Here is a 17,708-nt window from a genome sequence, read left to right as displayed (position 1 = left end):
CTGGTTCAACGAATAATCTAATTAACCTGGCCCCATACTAACACACCTGGTTCAACTAATCAGCTATTTAACCTGGCCCCATAATAACACACCTGGTTCAACTAATAATCTAATTAACCTGGCCCCATAATAACACACCTGGTTCAACGAATAATCTAATTAACCTGGCCCCATACTAACACACCTGGTTCAACTAATCAGCTATTTAACCTGGCCCCATACTAACACACCTGGTTCAACTAATAATCTAATTAACCTGGCCCCATACCAACACACCTGCTTCAACTAATCAGCTAATTAACAAGCCGTTAATCAGTTGATTCAGGTGTATTGGTGAGCGGCAATAACAAAATGTGCAGTCTTATCCCAGGGTGAACGATGTGTTTAAGTCTTAGTAATATATTAGCTTTTTCCTCTGTGGTTCCCTTCCTGAAACATCCCAGGTCCTAGGAGTTGGCCCAAATCTGGAAGCGTCTCTCATGTCCACTGGTCATGTGATTCCAGGCTACAGAGAAGAAATAGGGTACACAAACATGCTGAAAGTGGCTCAGAGTACAAACCTCTTTGTTTATATTTGCCGGGTACATTGTCAGACATTTCCGGTTGTTATTAACATTGCTTTTAGATTTTTTTTTTACTTGATCATGAACTTGTGATTGGAATTTCCCAAAGAAGAGCGCCGAAAAACAAGATTATGAAGTAGTAGAGGGAAGGAAGATCATGCTGTTACACGACCAGATCACACCACTGGAATGAATAGACATAATGACGGTCCTTGTTAAACATATTTGTCAGTCCTACTGAAGACATCCATAAGTAACCGTTGTCCAGAACTGTATGACTGCTTTCAGGACTCAGGAGAAAAACTAGAAGCCAGGCAAACAGAGCTTAACCACACTCCAATATCAGTTTGACAGCAAGCCTGAGGGAATCCCCTCCTGGATCTTTGGATGGGACAGACGAGCTACAGTAGCTTTCTAAACAAGCAAGCAGGCGTGGCCCTGGCTGGTTCTGACCTTGTTAACGACAGCCCTGGACTCTTCGGAGATGTGTCACGTCGAGCTCCAGCAGAGGCTCCAGCCTTACTGGGCCAACTTTCTGTCAGCAGGAGCCAGGTTATGAGGACTGAGTCCGGAACCCTCTGGTCACCTCTCTGAGCCTCGCCTGGGACTCCCGGGACCTCCCTGGACAGTCAAGTGTGTGTGTGTGTGTGTGTGTGTGTGTGTGTGTGTGTGTGTGTGTGTGTGTGTGTGTGTGTGTGTGTGTGTGTGTGTGTGTGTAGGTAGGTAAGTAGTCCAAGCAGAAACACACGTGTATTGGTTTACCACACGCTATACAGTATTGCGTTCATGTGCTGTTGATGAAACATACGTGTCATATTGTACATTGGGTTTCCCTGACTGTGAAGGGGATCAGTGGTTAGCTGTGAGGGGAAGATAGACGACTCTTGGGTGTTATCAACTCAGGGAATGTTTCCATCATTCTGTCAGATGCTTCTCAGCCAAGTCCACTGCTATTCCTTCCAACGTTAATAATCCTTTAAGCATGAAAAAGAGAAAACTTGCGCTCTCATTACAGAAAGTGTTATGGTTCCAATTACGTAAAACAGCAACATTTAATCATCTGCGGTGGCGGCGTCAGCAGCATTGCAGTCTCTGGAGACCATAGATTTCCTTGTGCCTTTGGGCTTAGGTCTTAACGTCCAATCCATGAGAGGCAGATTCGGCCAGCCTGGCTGTGGTGGATGTTACAGTGGTGTCCTGTTGTTCTTTCTTCTTCGCTCTCTTTGCTTCACGGTGTTGAGCCAGGGGTATCGCTTATCAGCAGCCCGCTGCAAAGTGCCCGCTGCCAGTGAAGATTGTCGTTCGGGATGTGTCCGTCATCCACGCCACAGACGTGACCCAGCCAGTGGAGAAGTCGCTGCCTCAGGACACAAGACATACTGGGTAGCTGTGCTCTCTATATTTGCCTAAGCCAACACATCTTAACAAACATCTACAAATAAATAGTTCATTATGAAATGTTGCTCTCACATAGTTGGAATGAAGACAGTTGGAACCAGAACATATGTATTCTAAAACAGTTGACAGACAACAAATGCAAAAAGATCACAGTCAAGCTCCTTCTGTCAATGTCTGTTGGACGTTTGTTCATGTTCAGGATGCATGTATACATGTGCCTCCTCTCAAATGTATATATGTGTCTTTGTGAGGATGACAAGAAGTACGTTTCTCCTCAAGCAATTTTCATGCGTCTGTCAAGCTAGTTACCAAGTTATCAAAGAATGCAATGAAGGGAACTTGGGGAAAGGACACATTTACTACAGCCAATGAGTAATGTTCTGAATTGTAAAACCACATAGCTCTTATGATTTTTATTATTACCATGTATCTGCACTTAATTTTAACCACATAAAATGGTTATTTATGTACAGCCAAACCCCACAAAAATGCACATTTTAATATATTACATGTGTTTTCATAGAAAAGTTGAGAGAATGATTTTGGAAGGTGTTCATCATGCTTTTCGTGAGGTGTCAAAGTGCCTTATATTGTTGCTCATTGAACTCATTTTATTCAACACCAATGTAACACCCACCAGGGTTTCTTCAAAACCCTTTCTGGCAGCAACTAGATACTCTGAGGGGGCCAACTTCCCATCTGGCCCAATACTGCTTTATTTCAGACAAAACCTAGCAGATAGATGGAAGGTGGTGAGACTTCTGGCAGAAGAGAGAAACTTTTCAAATTTGAGATTAGAGGAATAGATACCGACTGGAATGAGGTTTTAATCAATCAGCATTCAGGATTAGACCCACCCGTTGTATAATGTATAATAAACTATTATCACTGGAAACATCAACCATTTACATCGTGTTTCCAATGCTTGTACTGAGCAGATTCCATCTGTTGCGACATACTTTGATCAGTGAAATACTTCACTGAGGTGAGATGAAATAAATCTTTTCATCAAGCTTCAATGAAATTAAATGTTGAAATAAAATATGAATGTACAGTTGAAGTCGGAAGTTTGCATACACTTAGGTTGGAATCATTCAAACTCATTTTTCAACCACTCCACAAATTTCTTGTTAACAAACTATAGTTTTGGCAAGTCGGTTAGGACATCTACTTTGTACATGACACAAGTAATTTATCCAATAATTGTTTAAACAGATTATTTCACTGCGTCACAATTCCAGTGGGTCAGAAGTTTACATACACTAAGTTGACTGTGCCTTTAAACAGTCAATTGGAGGTGTACCTGTAGATGTATTTCAAGGCCTACCTTCAAACTCAGTGCCTCTTTGCTTGACATCATGGGAAAATCTAAAGAAATATAAACAATTGTAGACCTCCACCTCCAAGTCTGGTTCATCCTTGTGAGCAAATTCCAAACACCTGAAGGTACCAAGTTCATCTGTACAAGCAATAGTACGCAAGTATAAACACCGTGGGACCACATAGCCGTGATACCGCTCAGGAAGGAGACGCGTTCTGTCTCCTAGAGATTAACGTATTTTGGTGCGAAAAGTGCAAATCAATCCCAGAACAACCGCAAAGGACCTTGTAAAGATGCTGAAGGAAACAGGTATAAAAGAATATATATCCACAGTAAAACAAGTCCTATATCGACATAACCTGAAAGGCCGCTCATCAAGTAATAAGCCACTGCTCCAAAACCACCATAAAAAAGCCAGACTACGGTTTGTAACATAACATGGGTACAAAGATCATACTTTTTGGATAAATGTCCACTGGTCTGATGAAAGAAAAATATAACTGTTCGTCCATAATGACCATTGTTATGTTTAGAGGAAAAAGGGGGATGCTTGCAAGCTGAAGAACACCATCCCAACCATGAAGAACGGGGGTGGAAGCATCATGTTGTGGGGGTGCTTTGCTGGAGGAGGGACTGTTGCACTTCACAAAATAGATGGCGTCATGAGGAAGGAAAATTACGTGGATGCATTGAAGCAGTTAGGAAGTTAAAGCTTGGTCGCACATGGGTCTTCCAAATGGACAATGACCCCAAGCATTTTTCCAGAGTTGAGGCAAAATGGCTTAAGGACAACAAAGTCAAGGTATTGGAGTGGCCATCACAAAGCCCTGACCTCAATCCTATCGAAAATGTGTCTCAGTTACACTAGCTCTGTCAGGAAGAATGGGCCAAATTTCACCGAACTTATTGTGGGAAGCTTGTGGAAGGCTACCCAAAACGTTTGACCCAAGTTAAATACTTTTAAGGCAAAGCTACCAAATACTTATTGAGTGTATGTAAACTTCTGACCTAATGGAATTGTGATGAAAGAAAAAAAACTGAAATAAATAATTCTCTCTACTATTATTCTGACATTTCACATTCTTAAAATGAAGTGGTGATCCTAACTGACCTAAGACAGGGAAGGTTTACTAGGATTAAATGTCAGGAATTGTGAATGTATGACTAAGGTGTATGTAAACTTCCGACTTCAACTTTAAACACAGCATCCCATTGAACATTATGTAAACTGGAGAGTTTGAACATTCTGTAAACTGGAAAGTTTGAACATTCTGTAAACTGGAGAGAGTGCGGTCACCATTATTATATTTTTTGAGGACAGTTTTGTGTAAGCTGTCGATTCCCACATGGTTTGCCATTCCATGGCAGCCCACGGGTTCTGGTCTACGACCGGAGGGAACCTTTCCATGGCAGCCCACGGGTTCTGGTCTACGACTGGAGGGAACCTTCCCATGGCAGCCCACGGGTTCTGGTCTACGACTGGAGGGAACCTTCCCATGGCAGCCCACGGGTTCTGGTCTACAACTGGAGGGAACCTTTCCATGGCAGCCCACGGGTTCTGGTCTACGACTGGAGGGAACCTTCCCATGGCAGCCCACGGGTTCAGGTCTACAACTGGACGGAACCTTTCCATGGCAGCCCACGGGTTCTGGTCTACAACTGGAGGGAACCTTTCCATGGCAGCCCACGGGTTCTGGTCTACAACTGGAGGGAACCTTTCTCATGGCAGCCCACGGGTTCTGTTCATGACAGGAGGGATCCTGTGCTTTAGCCCCCCGTAAGGTGTGAAAGACGTGTGGCCTATGCTTCAGCTCTACTCCATCTACTCCATACACACAATAGACAGACACACCTTATCTACAGCACCTGTAACCTACTGGTTTTACCTCTACCTCCCCATCTCCTCCTCTCTCCCCTTTCGCTCCACTTCATGCCATCCTGGATCCAAAATGGGGGCTTTGCTCTGCTCCAAAAATAACTCATTCAAGTTAATTGGCATTGTTTATTGCATACGTTCTGTTCTATATGAGCTGAGTTCAACATAGTGAGTTGTTTCAGAAAGTTGGCTACCCAGAAGCCAAGGTGAAATTTCCTAAGTCTTACAACTCAGTACATATCCATGGATGCACTTAAATTCACCCCAAAACACATTTGTTTTTATATAAATTCATCGTCGTCCCAAATCCCAAAGTTGGGGAAGCTATTAACAAGGTGAGAAAACTGGACGGGGAGCTGACTCAACACATATCTCAGAATGAATAAAGACAGCCTTCTCTTTTTAATAACTTGTTAACATTTCTATGAAGTACGGGGACAACGGGAGCAGTAAAAGGAAATTGAAAGATTTTTTGGCTTGGCAATTTTGGAGGTATTTGGCACAAACTATTACATGGAGGCAAGGGCATAAACACACTGGAAGCGCTACAAAAATAAAACTCAAACTTTCTCCTTGCCCTGATATAATGAGAAATTGATTACATTTTGAAATCTGTCTGTCTGTTGCCATGATACCATATCTGAAAACCACAAAAATAAAGACTTTGAAACCTTATGAACAGTTTTACAACGTTCTATAACTGAGCTCCATTCACACCTGTCTTAATCCAAAACAAAGACTGCATTTCTACAAAACATAGGATCAGACCTAAAGTCCTAACTTATTTTTTTCAGATACCACTAAAGGGGATAGGAGGACCTGCCTCCAATGGAGAAGGTCCAGGACATGCAGCCATTGATGATGCCAGCAGCACTGTAGTCAATGGAGCCAGAGGAGCAAGAGCTGTCCCCACACATTCCTGTCACCTCTGCATTAGGACCTGCCCTTGGACATTAAAAGTGAATCCTCTTCCCTAGTCATTGGAACCCTGTGCTGCAACTTGTACTCAACACTTTTACTTGTATTATACATAATTGTATTGCTGTTTTAGCCTAGTGGTTAGAGCATTGGGTCAGAAAACAAAAGGTTGCTAGATCAAATCCCCGAGCTGAAAAGGTACAAATCTGTCATTCTGCCCCTGAACAAGGCAGTTAACCCACTGTTCCTAGGCCGTCATTGTAAATAAGAATTTGTTCTGAACGGACTTGCCTAGTTAAATAAAGGTTAAATAAATAAATATTATTAGGCTATTCAGATTTTAACACACTTAGTTGCCAAATGATGAAGGTAATAGTTGACTGTAACCTTAGGGCTTGATTCAATCCGTAGTGCTGAAGATCCGCTGTACAGCACGATTGAAATTTAAAGCAAAGTTCCACCATTCGCAGAGACTGCATTTACGGTAAACGGTTCATATGTTGGCTCAATCGGAAATTACTTTTACATTTCAATTGTGTGGATCTTCAGCTCTATGGGTTGAACCGAGCCCTCGGGCAGGATGGGATCCTGGTCATACCCTCCTCACAGACTTCAGACTGTGGTATGTTTTGCACCGCTGACCCTGACTCTCCTGGTTCTCTCACAAGCAGTGCTTATTTACATTTCAGTCCAACCCACAACGGTACTGGCACTGTGCACTTCTTGTGCCCCTGTTGTTCCTCCCTCCCTCCCCTCCTCCTCCTTCCCTCTCCTCCTCCTCGATCCCCCATCCGCTGTCCTCGCTCTGCCTTGCCAGCAGTGTCTATCTTCATTAGCTATGTCCTGGGAACCTGTAACACACAGTTGGCTTTGGCCCTCCAACGTCCCATGTCTAGACCCAGAACACCCCTCTCTCCCTCTTCCCCTGCCCACCTTTAACCTACCCTGGCTGGGACCCCGGCGGCGACTGTCTCCCTACGAGTCTGAAAGGCTGGTAGAGAGGAACCACGCCCGAACCGTGATTTACGGCTCTTTCTCTGCACTCCTGACAAGCCCTCAGAGGGATCTCGGTGAGGGCTGAGCTGAAGCCACTGGGCCCATTTGGTTTTGGTTTCCTCCCGCTGCCACCCGGGCCACACCTATAGCATGTTGGAGTCAATGAGAGCAGTGTGGCTCTGGGGCTTGGGAAAAGGCAGACACGCAATGCAGGCAGGCAAGCAGACACGCAGGAGGCCCTAATCCCACTTTCTGTCTGTCAATTTGACTTTTAACCAGTCCAGTCCTTTCCACCTTCTTTATAATAAGTGGTTCTAAAACCTTTATTGTTACATGATACATAGGCAGGTACCCCCATCCAAAACATGTTTAAGGCTACTTCGTCTAAAGCCTAGCCTTCCCTCTTCGTCTTCGGCTTGCCTCCTCGGAGCACGCTATCCTATCTCATTTCACTCATTTCACTCATTTCACTCGGATTCACAGGCCATCGCCCAGGTCGTCGCTCAGTGACCTTTGACCTCTTTGTGAAGATGGGGGTCACCCTGCATGTGTGCACTCCACGGCGGGTTGATCTGCGTGCAAATCCACATTCCACGGTAGATCTCTACCCTATCCTACCCTCTTTAACCCTTAACTTATCACATGCACAGGAAGTAGCCTTGAACTCTGCTTAGATCTCCTTCCCAACTGCTGTCTGTGCTTGACACCACACCACCACGTCACTCCAAACAACATTAGCATCAACAACAATCACTCTCTCTCTCAAAGTAATTTTTGCTTGTAAGCAGGAATCAGGAGGATAGAGTTGTGGTCGGATTTACCCAAATGGAAGGCGAGGGAGACCTTTGTACGCGTGTGTACTCTGTGTGGAGTGTACAGGTGAGCTATATTTTTTTTGCATCTGGTTGCACATTTAACATGTTGATAGAAATTTGGGAGAACTGATTTAAGTTTCCCTGCATTAAACTCTCCAGCCACTAGGAGTGCCGCCTCTGGGTGAGTGGTTTCCTGTTTGCTTATTTCCTTATACAGCTGACTGAGTGCGGTCTTAGTGTCAGCATCTGTCTGTGGTGGTAAATAAACATCCACGAAAAGTATAGCTGAAAACTCTCTAGGCCTGCAATTTATCACAATATTCTCTACTTCAGGCGAGCAAAATCTAGAGACTTCCTTAGATTTCATGCACCAGCTGATGTTTACAAATATGCACAGACCGCCCCCTCTCGACTTACCGGAATGTGCTGTTCTATCTTGCCGGAGCAGCGTATATCCTGCTAGCTGAATATCCATGTTGTCATTCAGCCACTATTCTGTGAAACATTGGATATTACAGTTTTGAATGTCCCGTTGGTAGGATATTCATGATCGTACCTCATCTAATTCATTGTCCAATGATTACACGTAGTCAAGTAATATTGACGGTAACGGAAGCTTTCCCACTCGCCTTCTGCGGGTCCTCATGAGGCATCCGGCTCTGTGTCCTCTGTATCTGCGCCTCTTCCTCTTAAAAATAATGGGGATGTCGGCCCTGTCGGGTGTTTGGAGAATGTCTTGTGCGTCCTGCTTGTTGTAGAAAAAAATCTTTGTCTAATCCGAGATGAGTTATCTCTGTCCTTATACCCAGAAGCTCTTTGTCTAATCCGATGTGAGTGATCTCTGTCCTTATACCCAGAAGCTCTTTGTCTAATCCGAGGTGAGTGATCTCTGTCCTTATACCCAGAAGCTCTTTGTCTAATCCGAGGTGAGTGATCTCTGTCCTTATACCCAGAAGCTCTTTGTCTAATCCGATGTGAGTGATCTCTGTCCTTATACCCAGAAGCTCTTTGTCTAATCCGAGGTGAGTGATCTCTGTCCTTATACCCAGAAGCTCTTTGTCTAATCCGATGTGTGAGTGATCTCTGTCCTTATACCCAGAAGCTCTTTGTCTAATCCGAGGTGAGTGATCTCTGTCCTTATACCCAGAAGCTCTTTGTCTAATCCGATGTGAGTGATCTCTGTCCTTATACCCAGAAGCTCTTTGTCTAATCCAAGGTGAGTGATCTCTGTCCTTATACCCAGAAGCTCTTTGTCTAATCCGATGTGAGTGATCTCTGTCCTTATACCCAGAAGCTCTTTGTCTAATCCGAGGTGAGTGATCTCTGTCCTTATACCCAGAAGCTCTTTGTCTAATCCGAGGTGAGTGATCTCTGTCCTTATACCCAGAAGCTCTTTGTCTAATCCGATGTGTGAGTGATCTCTGTCCTTATACCCAGAAGCTCTTTGTCTAATCCGAGGTGAGTGATCTCTGTCGTTATACCCAGAAGCTCTTTTTTGCCGTAAGATACGGTTGCGGAAACATTACGTTTAAAAAAATGTGAGAAAAACCCCCCACACAATAGCACAATTGGTTGGGCGCCCGTGAAACTGCTGCCATTTCTTCCCTTTGCCATTTTCACTAACAACTCATGCCAGTTGTGTTTGGGCAGGAGCATCCTCCTTGTCTGATTAGCTCAACACACATCAACACTCCACTGGAGATGGTCAGGCCATATTATCTCTCATCTGGGGCACACAGAAAACATTATCAGTATTTTTATCTCCTTCGTGTTCTTTCAGTTGCCCCTCAGGCTTGGTAATTCTGCAGAAACTGCTGATTTCCCCTTGAAATGTAGTATGCAAATACAATGTGTATGTGTGTGCATGTATGTGTGTGGCTCCCGCCACTGGCTGTTGGCATGGATTTGCTTGACAGAAGGTAAAACTTGACCCTGTCCCCTCCGAGATACAGTATGTATACAAAAGCATGTGGACACCCCTTCAAATTAGTGGATTTGGCTATTTCAGCCACACCCGTTGCTGACAGGTGTATACAATCAAGCACACAGTCATTCAATCTCCATAGACAAACATTTTTTGGAAAAGAACTTGACTGGCCTGCACCGAGTCCTGACCTCAACCCAATCGATCATCTTTGGGATGAACTGGAACGCCGACTGCGAGCCAGGCCTAATCTGCCAATATCAGTGCCCAACCTCACTAATGCTCTTGTGACTGAATGGAAGTCCCTGCAGCAATGTTCCAACATCTAGTGGAAAGCCGTCCCAGAAGAGTGGAGGCTGTTATAGCAGCAATGTTCCAACATCTAGTGGAAAGCCTTCCCAGGAGAGTGGAGGCTGTTGTAGCAGCAATGTTCCAACATCTAGTGGAAAGACTTCCCAGGAGAGTGGAGGCTGTTATGGAAGCAAAGGGGGACCAACTCCATATTAAACGCAATGATTTTAGAATGAGATGTTTAGAATGAGGTGTCCACATACTTTTGGTCATGTAGTGTATTAAATCATTTTCTCTGAGGGTCCATCCCCACAAGGTGGAGTGGTGGTGCTGCGGATGTCCCGGAGGTCGAGATAATCCTCCCCAAAAGGCCCCAGCATCGCCCCAAATTAAAATATACAGTCATGAACCGGAAGACCGGCTCGGGATAGAGCTTGATCTCAGGCACAGATATAGAATCAGCTCACTTTCTGGGAATCTGACGTTCTGTGTGACTTTGTATGCATCAATTTGCATGTGTAGACTTGACAGAAAAAGTAACAAAAATTGAATGATGTACTTTTGTTGGACACATATCCACAAAAAAAGTTTGCCTTCAGAATTCATTACACAGCATCTTAATTCTATCATTCTTTTGTTTCGGAGAATTTGCAGAATGCAGATGAGCTTAACTGAAAACCAACACTAAAACACGATTATATTAACAGGATTACACTTTTCATGTAGCCTTCATTTGACAAACTAATAGCCTAACCACCAATCAAACAACATTACGAACTAAATGTTCTAATCCCAGTTCTGCAGGATTGTTTTGCTATGACAATACTGGTCAAATGAAGATCCTACACCTGTACTTCTCGAAGATTTAACCAGGCTGTTGGCTTGACGTGATTGGCAGTCCTCGGAGCATTACCTCTCACTTTGAGACTTTTGATTGGCAGTCCTCGGAGCATTACCTCTCACTTTGAGACTTTTGATTGGCAGTCCTCGGAGCATTACCTCTCACTTTGAGACTTTTGTCTGTCGCAATTTAAACAGAGCAGAAAATTCCTCAATGACAATATAATTAGGCCACTGTTTTTATTCACAACCTGAAGCGAAGTATCAACTTTGCATTTATTTGAAACAGGTCACCCCTGTCTAGAAGAATAAATGTCCTTATTATAGGTTTGTTCTGTCATGGATAATAAACATTGTCTATAGGTTTGTTCTGTCATGGAAAAAATGGAGAAGGTTGCTTTTATATTGTGTGTGTGTTTCTGTCTCTGCTCTGTGAGGGTGTGTATGTGTAGGTCTGTATGTTTACAGCAGGGTTGAGTCTTCATCCACGGGGCACACTTAGAAGGAGTTCTTAGTGTTCTGGAATGTCAGTAATCCTGTCTGGCATGTGTGTTGTGGATGAGAGTGCTTGTGAGAGTGACACAGTTAGCGTGTGTGTGTGTGTGTGTGTGTGTGTGTGTGTGTGTGTGTGTATGCAGGTATGTATACATACAGACTGTCTGCGGCTGAGCTGTATGTCTGTAGTTGTGGGAGTGGTGGGGGTCGGGTTGGGTTGGTTTGGGAGGGGGGTAAGCACTGTACTGACACAACTTGTTTCGGGACGATTCCCAGTTAATCTCCTGCCTGACAGCTCCTGTCATCTCCCAGTCCACATCGCTTCGGCACCTCAGAGACAGGTTTAGTGATGCCCAAGGCTGGGCCTGGATTACCATTAGTCAGGCTTTTCACTTAGGAAAAACATTCAACCACACAAACAGGCACGTCAAGTGTACTTCCATATGTTTCTGTGTGTGTGTGTGTGTGTGTGTGTGTGTGTGTGCGCAGTGGTGATTGTAAATCTTGGTAGGGCAACAAAAAAAAATGTATGTGGGATGCATGACAGCAAAGCCATTGCACAACACAAAACTAAACAATACATTAATTGCACCATAACGGTGACAAAAGATGCCCACAAACTGTTAGGGCCTACATAAAGCCATCCCAACATCTTACCACTACTACACCTGGCTATTAGCGGAGCCTTGTCTGGCAACAAAACAGTTAATTCAGCCTCATTTACTGCTTTAAAAAAAAACATAGCTGATATGGGTGACTTGCTCAAACAAATATGGTTTCTAAGTTGAGATGTACAAACTATGGCATAAGGGAACGACAATCGGATTAGAGGCCATCGATAATTTTGATTAAGACATTAATGTGCGAATGTGGTTATGTTTTTTTAAAGGAAGTAAATGAGACTGAATTAACTGTTTCTTTGCCAGACAAGGCTTCGCTGATAGCCAGGTGTAGGCCCTTACAGCTTGTGGTCATCTTTTGTCACCGTTATGGTGCAATTAATGTATTGTTTAGTGTTGTGTAGTGGCTTTGCTGTCACGGGTCACATCTATTTTTTCGGGTCAATATAACTATTTGCTGAGCACTTTTGAAATGTACAGCGACAGAATTCAGGACATGGGCCGATCTTACAGTGTTCTCTCTGTACACCAAGTCAGAACCGTAGGATAAATAAAAGGGTCATGCAGTGGCTTGCCATGGAGCGGGACTGGACACCGTCCCTGGCCTGGACATCGGTGCAGAGGAGGGCTCCTGCCATGGAGCTGGACCGGACACCGTGTTTGGACTGTACATCGGCCCAGAGGAAGGCTCCTGCCCTGGAGCTGAACCGGACGCCATGCTCGGACTGGGCATCGGCGCAAAGAAAAGCTCCTACCATGGAGCTGGACTGGACACCTTGTTTGGAAGCTCCGGACTGTTGACCCTTGCTGAAAGTTCCGGACCGTTGACCGTCTCAGGAGGTTCCGGACCGTGGACCGCCTCAGGAGGTTCCGGACCGTGGACTGTTGTTGGTGGTTCCGGACCGTTGACAGTCTCAGAAGGTTCCGGACTGTGGACTGTCGTTGGAGGTTCCAGACTGTTGACCGTCTCAGGAGGTTCCGGACCGTGGACCGTCTCAGGGCATTCCGGACTGTGGACTGTCTCAGGAGGTTCCGGACTGTGGAATGTCGTTGGAGGTTCCGGACTGTGGCCGTCGTTGGAGGTTCCGGACTGGGAACTGTCGCCGGAAAATCTGGACTGGGAACTGTCGCCGGAAAATCTGGACTGGGAACCGTCGCCTGAAGCTCTGGACTGGGAACCGTCGCCGGAAGCTCTGGACTGGGAACCGTCGCAGGAAGCCTGGTGCGTGGGGCTGGCACTGGTGGAATTAACTGGTGACACGCACCAGTAGTAGAAGGAACAGGACGTACTGGGCTGTGAAGGCGTACCGGAGACCTGGTGCATATAGCCTGCATCAATGGTACCGGTTCAACAGTACACCTCGCACAGCAAGTGCGAGGAGATAGCACAGGACGCACTGGGCTGTGGAGGCGCACTGGAGACCTCGTGCATAGAGCCGGCACAAAATGTACCGGAATGATGACACACTGCGCATGGCGAGTGCGAGGAGCTAGCATAGGACGTACTGGGCTGTGGAGGCGTACATCTGGGCGAGTGCGAGGAGCAGGCATAGGACATCCCGGACTGAGGAGGCGCAGTGGATGCCTGATGCGTGGGACCGGCACAGATTGCACCGGACTGATAGCATGCTCCTCCTCCGCATACTCCTCGCCAACTCCATTCTCCGGTATCTCTCCTCGCACTGTTCCATTGACTCCCATGCAGATTCTGGCACTCTCCCTAGGTCGACCGCCCACCTCTCTACCTCCTCCCATGTTGTCACTGGTTCACACCTCGACTCTCCCGACCACCCCATGTGCCTCCCCCCCAAAAATGTGCGGGCTGTCTTTTGGGCTTTCCTTGTGGCAGCGAACCCCGGCGTCGTCGCTGTTCTCCCTTCTCTCCTTGCATCTCCCGCCAACGAAGGCGATCCTGTCCTCCTAGGATTTCTTCCCAAGTCCAGGATACACTCTCCTCCTGGGCACGCTGCTTGGTCCTGTTGTGGTGGGATATTCTGTCACGATCGTTTCTAGAAACGGACCAAGGCGCAGGGGATGTTGAGTTCCACATCCTTTATTAATAGTGAAACTTAACAAACAAAATAAACAGTAAATGAACAACGAACCGTGACTACAGAGGTGCTACATACACTTACTCAAAATACAAAATACAATATCCCACAAACACAGGTGGGAACAAACACTACTTAAATATGATCCCCAATTATAGACAACGATTACCAGCTGCCTCTAATTGGGAATCATACAAATCACCAACATAGAAACATGAAAACTAGAACAAAATAAACTGGACTAACCCCCCCAGTCACGCCCTGACCTACTCCACCATAGAAAATAAGGACTCTCTATGGTCAGAATGTGACAACCACTTTGAAGATGCAAAATATATTTATTGTGAAACAAACAAGAAATAAGACAAAAAAACGGAAATCTTGAGTGTGCATAACTATTACCCCCCCCCCCCCCCCCCCCCCAAAGTCATACTTTGTAGAGCCACCTTTTGCAGCAATTACAGCTGCAAGTCTTTTGGGGTATAAGCTTGGCACATCTAGCCACTGGGATTTTTGACCATTCTTCAAGTCAAAACTGCTCCAGCTCCTTCAAGTTGGATGGGTTCCGCTGGTGTACAGCAATATTTAAGTCATACCACAGATTCTCAATTGGATTGAGGTCTGGGCTTTGACTAGGCCATTCCAAGACATGTAAATGTTTCCCCTTAAACCATTCAATTGTTGCTTTAGCAGTATGCTTAGGTCATTGTCCTGCTGGAAGGTGAACCTCCGTCCCAGTCTCAAATCTCCTCCGTTTTTAACAAGTAATGTTTTTCATTTCTCTTCACCAATTTGGACTATTTTGTGTATGTCCATTACATGAAATCCAAATAAAATCAATTTACATTACCGTTTGTAATGCAACAAAATAGGAAAAAACACAAAGGGGGGTGAATACTTTTGCAAGGCACTGTATAAGCAGACAATGAAAGCTCTTACACTATTTGATTATTGCATTTCTCTAAAACAGGTTAAATGCTACATGTGCACCACCAAGTCAGAACAGTATGCAAAATGAAGAGGGGTAAATAGACCAAATAATTAGGGATAGACACATGGGCTACAGTTTACTACACAACATACACTTAGTATTACTTTCTCAGCTACAGTAACATATCTCCCTGGCATATTACATCATTTAAGCAGCAGCATACAAGACATTTTTGGACTCACCTTGTTGTGCTGTGCTCACTTGAACAGGAAAGGTGGTGCGGCGGTCCTTCGTGGGAAATTTTTGTCATCAAAGTCTGGCATTCTCTGGATTTGTGGTGCTTTCAAAACAACTGGAGGCCGGATTTACAATTCCGAGTTAGATGACAGTTCAAAACGTATTTTCCCAGTCGGAGCTAATTTATTCCCGACTTCCCAGTTGTCTTGAACTCACTGAAGTCAAGTTTTCGCAGTTCCGAATTAACAGTTTATTTGAGCGCGGTACAAATCATGCTTCATTGACAGCATGACCAATGTTGAATGTTTATCATTCTTAACTTGGAAAAGAGCCCCTTATTCCCAGATTTGGGACCACACAGCCACAGTCACTGATTCCTTCCAAACCACTCATTGTTCAATTTGCGATTTCCAACTTGTGGTGTAATGTTTAAGTCTAATGGCCGAAGAGCACCGATACATTTTATCTATAATTTCTCTTCATTATTTGTCTTAATATGACGAGGATTGAAAAGGATTTGCCAGTAGATTGTCGATTTGATTCATAAGGATGACTGCTAGCTATGATTTTGAAAGTATGATGTTGACATGATCAGTCCAATCAACGCTACTGTACATATAACGCAGCATAATTTTATCTGTGGCCAAAGACCTTGAGCCTTTTTGGAAGGGCACTTCTAATGTAACTCTATGGTAGCACCCAAGGGGCTAGAATTTTCGAAGTCTAACCTTAGACTTGGCGGTGACGTAGTGTCCCCATGAGTGACAAAACACTGAGCCAATCACGGCGCAGCTCTCTGTATTTTCTGCTGTCTTGTCCCACCAACACAGAAAGCACTGAGCTAGACTGAAACACCTGCATTTTGGAGCTGCCTTACTCAAGAAAACAAAAAAGAGACAACATTTTTATGCAGCTTTATTTACTTAATGATATATATTATTTTTGTTTGCAAACTGATTTGTGACACTTATTAATGGCAAAATAACATGCAAAACAGACAAGCCCACCTGCACTGAATGACGATCGTCACTGTGTGTGTGCGGGGGGGAGTGTGTCTGTATGGGTGTGTGTATGTGTGTATGGGTGTGGGTGTGTGAGTATGTGTGTGTTGGGCCTTCATACGGACTTAATGAACACCAGAAAGTACGTTCTCTGTCCGTTCTCCATTTAAAACCCAAAGCCACTGCATTTTTGTTCTCTGAAGTAGGTCAGACTTCCTGACGGGCCACCCCCAGGTGGAAAGTATAGGGAACAACACACCCCAGGTGGTAAGGATAGAGAACAACACTGATCCTCAAAATGGGGGCCCTCAGGGGTGCGTGCTCAGCCCCCTCCTGTAGCCCTGTTCACTCATGACTGCACGGCAAGGCACGACTCAAACACTATCATTAAGTTTGCTGATGACAACAGGGATAGGCGTGATCACCGACAATGATGAGACAGCCCATAGGGAGGAGGTCAGAGACCTGACCATGTGGTGCAAGGACAACAACCTCTCACTCAACATGATTACGACAAAGGAAATTATTGTGGACTACAGGAAAAGGAGGACTGAGCATGCCCTCATTCTCATTGACGGGGCTGCAGTGGAGCAGTTTGAGAGCTTCAAGTTCCTTGGCGTCCACATCACCAACAAACTATCATGGTCCAAACACACTAAGACCGTCGTGAAAAGGGCACGACAAAATCTATTCCCCCTCAGGAGACTGAAAAGTTTTGGCACGGGTCCTCAGATCCTCAAAAGGTTCTATAGCTGCACCATCGAGAGCATCCTGACTGGTTGCATCACTGCCTGGTATGGCAACTGCTCGGCGTATATAGCCCTGCTATTGTTATTTACTGCTGCTCTTAAATTATTTGTTTTTCTTATCTCTTACTTTTTTGGGGGGTATTTTATTAAAACTAGAATGTTGGTGCCTTCAGTAAGTATTTCTTTGTAAGGTTGTATTTGGCACATGTGACAAACAACTGATTTGATTTGATAAGTAGAACTTAACTACTACTTTCGAATACATTCACATTTTGTTTTGTTTTAGTTTGAAGGGTAGGTTCCCATCTGATACAGAAAGAATTGATGCTCTGTTTTTTTCAGGTCAGCAAAAGCAGGGCTATAAAAAGCAGCAATTCAGTGACCCTTAGTGTAGCCACAGGTCTGGCAGTCATCCCAATGCACAAAACATGAAGGGAAAGTACTTGTCTTTAGGAGGAAAGGACAACATAGGAGGCATGTTGTGCTTGAACGCCGTGCCAATGGAACAGAGTTGAAATCTAAAAATACCACCGCAACACACTTTCGTTCCCAACACGCCAGTGCCCTTTGCCATGAAAAGATCTGAAACCTTGACTGCAATTACACAAAATGACTATATATTTTTGTATTTTTCATAATTTCCAGTCAACTTGTAATTCCTCAGTTTGTGTGTGTCAGCATC

This window comes from Oncorhynchus mykiss, chromosome 3 (genome assembly GCF_057628025.1).
Source record: "Oncorhynchus mykiss isolate SJ-2025 chromosome 3, ASM5762802v1, whole genome shotgun sequence".
In the NCBI taxonomy this organism is placed as follows: Eukaryota; Metazoa; Chordata; class Actinopteri; order Salmoniformes; family Salmonidae; genus Oncorhynchus; species Oncorhynchus mykiss.
Note: the sequence above shows the minus strand (reverse complement) of the source record.